Raw genomic sequence first — 5,824 nt, 5'->3', positions numbered from 1 at the left:
AAGACCCATCCGTTAGCTTAGCACTATGATCGTTTAGTTTATTGCTACTACTTTCTTCATGACTTATACATGTTCCTATGACTATGAGATTATGGAACTCCCAGATACCGGAGGAATACCTTGTGTGCTATCAAACGTCACAACATAACTGGGTGATTATAAAGATGCTATACAGGTATCTCTGAAGGTGTTTGTTGGGTTGGCATATATCGAGATTAGGATTTGTCACTCAGAGTATCAGAGAGTTATCTCTGGGCCCTCTCAGTAATGCACATCATAAGAAGCCTTGCAAGCAATGTGACTAATGAGCTAGCTGCAGGATGATGTATTATGGAATGAGTAAAGAGACATACCGGCAATGATATTGAACTAGGTATGAAGATACCGACTGATGCTCCCCCCATATGGGCCGCACCATAGGAGGAAGGCAAGGGGGGAAGAGAGAAGGAAGGGGAGGGATTCAGCCTCCCCCTTCCTCCCCTCCTCCCTCCTCTTTCCTTCCCCCTCCGGTGAATATGGTAAGGGAGGGCGAATTGGACAAGGCCCCAAAGTAGGATTCCTCCTACTTGGGGCGCCCCTTGGCTGCTCCCTCCCCCTCCCACCTATATATATGAGGGGGAGGCGCCTAGAATAGATAACAACATCTGTTAGCCATGTGCGGCGCCTCCCTCCACATATTACACCCGCGGTCATATTCTCATAGTGCTTAGGCGAAGCCCTGCGTGGATCACTTCACCATCACCGTCACCACGCCATCATGCTGACGGAACTCATCTACTTCCTCGACACTTTGCTAGATCAAGAGTTCGAGGGACATCATCAAGCTGAACGTGTGCAGAACTCAGAGGTGCCGTACGTTCGGTGCTTGATCGGTCGGAACGAGAAGAAGTTCGACTACATCAACCGCGCTGTCAAACTCTTCCGCTTTTGGTCTACGAGGGTACGTAGACACAGTCTCCCTCTCTCGTTGCTATGAATCTCCTAGATAGATCTTGCGTGAGCGTAGGATTTTTTTTGAAATTGCATGCTATGCTTCCCAACACAGAGCTCATAGCTTAAATTGAGAGATATTTTTTTGAGAGGCATGCTTTTCCTGTCAATGAAAACGACCGAGAATTCCCAATATCTTCCATTCTAGGTAAATCATAGGTAGTTCCTAAACATAAAATAAAGTTCATTTCCTTTTCCACCATTCTTTCACAATCCATTGCTAGCTGTATCCACGGGTGCCTTCCATACCGACACTTTCCAAGGAATTTATTATGACCAACATATATATAAATTCATTTGGGGACCGGGCATCCCTATTACCTGCCACGCTCTCGTGCAATGACAAGTGAATGAACACTCATCTTGAGAATAATATACCTATCATGGAAAATATCGGCACCCCCTGCCACTTCATGAGCTGTACGGGCACACAAAAAGGAAATTCATTTTGAAAATTAGAGTTGGCATATACAAATTTACTTAGAATGACATGGAAATACCGCATATAGATAGGTATGGTGGAATCATTTGGCACGATTTGGTTTAGGATTTGGATGCACAAGCAGTATTCCCTCTTAGTACAAAGAAAGGCTAGCAAATAAATTGAGAAGCAACCAACCAAAAAATGAAAACGATCATAAACGAGCATTGAACATAACTAACACTGAATAATCCACCACAAGTAGGATGTAACATCATTGCATAACTATTGACTTCCGTGCTTGCATAGGGAATCACAAACCTTAACACCAATGTTCTTACTAAAGCACAATTACTCACCAACATGACTCACACGTTACTATCTCCATATCGCAAAACTATTGAAAGGATCAAGTTTTAATATCCAATGATCTTCATGAAAGTTTTTATTATATACCTCTTTGAATATATATCACTTTTGGACCAATTTCATATCTTATGCAAATTACCATTGCTAATAACAAGCTCTCAAACAAATTTAAGTGAAGCAAGAGAGCATTTCTAACAAATCATAGCATCATTACGGCTGTCTCAAATAGGTGTGACCAGCAAGGATGTTTGTGACAAAATAGAAAGTAAAACAAGCAAAGACTCATATAATACAAGAGGCTCCAAGCAAAACCCATGATATGTGACGAATAAAAATATAGCTCTAAGTAAAATTACCAATGGTCGTTAGAAGAAAGAGGGGATGCCTTCCGGGGCATCCCCAAGCTTAGTTGCTTGGTACTCCTTGAATATTACCTTGGGGTGCCATGGGCATCCCCAGGCTTAGGATCTTTTCACTCCTTATTCCTTCATCCATCGTGATCTCACCCAAAACTTGAAAACTTCAATCACACAAAACCTAAAAAACCTTCGTGAGATCCATTAGTATAATAAAGCAAATCACCACTTTAAGTACTGTTGCAAACCCATTCCTATTTTTTATTGCATTATACCTATTGTATTCTAAATTTACCATGTCTTATACTCCCTGATACAATCAATAGATTCATCAAAATAAGCACAGAATGCAACGAAAACAGAATCTGTCAAAAAACAGACGATTTGTAGTAGTTTGAACTTTGACCATACTTTTGTGACTCCAAAAATTCTGAAACATTAGGACAACGTGGGAAATTTGTATATGAATCATGTGTAAAAAATAAGAATTTTACCACGCTCCAGTGAATTTAAACAATTCTGCTACTGGACGCAAAAGTTTCTGTTAATGCACAGAATCAAATTAACTATCACCCAAATCATCCCAAAAGATTTACTTGGCACAAACATTAAATTAAACATATAAAGCACAATCATAATAGAAGTATAATTTCATATTTATTAAAGAACATAACGAAAAACAAAAATTTCAAAGATAACTATTGGGTTGCCTCCCAACAAGCGCTATTGTTTTACGCCCCTAGCAAGGCATAATGCATATATTCAAGTATTGTCATCTTTAGTTTTTGTTCCATAGGTTGCTCCCATGATTGATCCACATGGTGGCTTAATTCTAGTTCTATGGAAGTGTTCCATACCCTTTCTTAATGGAAACTGAAATTTAATATTCCCTTCTTTCATATCAATCACGGCACCTATAGTTCGTAAAAACGGTCTACCAAGTATTATGGAACAAGACGAATTGCAATCAATATCAAGAACAATAAAATCTATGGGCACATAATTCCTACTTGCAAGAATAAGAACATCATTAATTCTTCCCAAAGGCTTTTTAATAGTAGAACCCGCCAAGTGCAAATTAAGAGAACATTCCTCCATATTGGTAAAACCTAGCACATCACATAGAGATTTCTGAATTGCGGAAACACTAGCACCCAAATCACATAAATCATTGGACTCATAATTTTGTATCTTTACTTTAATGGTGGGTTCCCATCATCATATAATTTTCTAGGAATTGAAATCTCTAATTCTAACTTTTCTTCTAAAGCTTTCATCATTGCTTCAAAATATGTTTAGTAAAAGCTTTATTTTGTCCATAGGCATTGGGTGAATTTATCATGGATTTTAACAAATAAATGCATTCAGCTAAAGAGCAACTATCATAATTAAAGTCTTTATAATCCAAAAGAGTGAGCACATCACTAGTCAAAGTTTTTACCTCTCCAAACCCACTTTTATCATTTTTTTCAACAAGATTTTCACCCTTCGAATTATGGGGACGCCTTCTAGCTAAATTTGACTCTTCTTCAGTCCCCTTATAATCAAGTTTAATATTACTAAACAAGGAGTGAATAGAAGAAACACCAATCACCTTAACATCTTCATCATTACTACGAAAGCAATCGGGCGAAAATGCTCTTTCTAAAAATTCTCTTTTAGCTCTAAGCATAACAGTTATTTTCTTGCTTTCATATATAGAAACATATAAAGCTTTAATTTATTCATGAATATCAACCTTGGGTGTAAAAAGTTTAATCTTGATATTTTCCACATCATGTGTAATTCTATCGATGCTCCTAGACATATCATCAAGTTTACTGAAATTTTCTTCTATCATAGTGTTGAATTTTTTTTAGCATTAATAAATTCTTTAATATTACTTTCAAGATTAGAGGGCATCCTATTATTGTTTTTATAAGAATTACCATAGGAATTGCCATAATTATTAGAGGAATTTCCACGGAGAAGGCCTAGGATTAAAATTACCTCTATAAGCATTGTTATTAAAATTGTTTCGCGAGACAAAATTCAAATCTACGGGATCATTATTTTGCTCAACCAAAGTAGACAGAGGCACATCATTAGGATCAATAGGAGCATTTTTACTAGCAACCAATTTCATAAGTGCATCAACTTTATCACTCAAAGTACTAATTTCTTCAACAGAATTAACCTTTTTACTAGTAGGTGCTCTTTTAATATGCCATTGTGAATAATTGGCCACAATGTTGCTGCAATTTATTTAATTTTATTTTGTCTTATGTTTTAGTAATCTTTTATATCTATCTCTATCAGATCTCACCTTTGCAAGTGACCATGAAGGGATTGACAACGCCTTTATCGCATTGGGTGCAAGTGTCTGATTGTTTGTGCAGGTGCATAGATTGGAGACTTGCTTGTATCTCCTACTGGATTGATACCTTGTTTCAGAGGGAAATAGTTATATCTACTTTGCTGCATCACCCTTTCCTCTTCAAGGGAAAAACCAACGCAAGCTCAAGAAGTAGCAGGAAGAATTTCTGGCGCTATTGCCGGGGAGATCTACATCAAGCCTACCAAGTACCCATCATAAACTCTCATCTCTTGCATTACATTATTTTCCATTTTCATCTCATTTTTCTATCCCCATTTCTAAAACATTTTCAGAAAAATACAAAATATTTGCCTTTTTATTCGCCCTTTTTCCTTTCGTCTTTTCGTTTGCTTTTTGTTTGCTCGGTTGCTAAATCGATTTGTTGCCAACATGTATGAATCTGGGGAGGTTTTCATTGCCAAAGATAGTAATAATCTTGAGGAAAATTTTGATGAATTTGCTAATAAGGATCTTCATGAAGAACCTACAATCATGCATACAAAAAAACTCTGGATAGGTAGCGGTAATATTATTGGAAAATGTGTTATTCAAGATTTCTTCACTTGTGTTGGTACGCTACCTATGTTAGGAGGGTATATTCTCAATAAAACTAATAGTCTTGCGGATGCAATGTAACGCCCCGGATCCGATGCGCCAGGTGTCTGCCAGTTATTCGCCGTCCCTGCCTTGTCATCTGCTTGCGTGTTGCATTTTGCCATGTCATCATCTGCATTTCATATCATGTCATCATGTGCTTTGCATTTGCATACGTGTTCGTCTCTTGCATCCGAGCATTTTCCCCGTTGTCCGTTTTGCAATCCGGCGCTCCTATCTCCTCCGGTGCACCCCTCTTGTTGTCTTTCGTGTGCGGGTGTCAAACTTTCTCGGAATGGACCGAGTCTTGTCAAGTGGCCTTGGTATACCACCGGGAGACCACTGGTCAAGTTTCGTTCCATTTGGAGGTCGTTTGGTACTCCAGCGGTTAACCGGGTAACCGCAAAGTCCGTTTGAGTGTCCAGCAAAAAACCCCCTTCTAACAGTCCCAAAACCCCTCTAAGTCTCCGTCATGCTCTCGGTCGTTCGATCACGATCGCGTGGGCGAAAACCGCACCCCGTTTGGACTCTCCTAGCTCCTTCTAACTATAAAAACGTCTCCTCCCCCTCCATTTCGGGTCCGAAACCCTAGTTTTCCCCTCTCGCCCGCCGGACATGTCCGACCCGCCGCCGGACGTCCGCGCCGCCGCTCCCGGCCAATCCGGAGGCGCCACGTCAGCCCCGCCGGGCCTCTCTCTCTCCTCCGCCGCCGCGGCCCGTGGAGCCCATCCGGGGCCC

This window comes from Triticum aestivum, chromosome 2D (genome assembly GCF_018294505.1).
Source record: "Triticum aestivum cultivar Chinese Spring chromosome 2D, IWGSC CS RefSeq v2.1, whole genome shotgun sequence".
NCBI lineage: Eukaryota > Viridiplantae > Streptophyta > Magnoliopsida > Poales > Poaceae > Triticum > Triticum aestivum.
The sequence above is the reverse complement of the archived record's forward strand: the minus strand, read 5'-3'. Positions refer to the sequence as shown.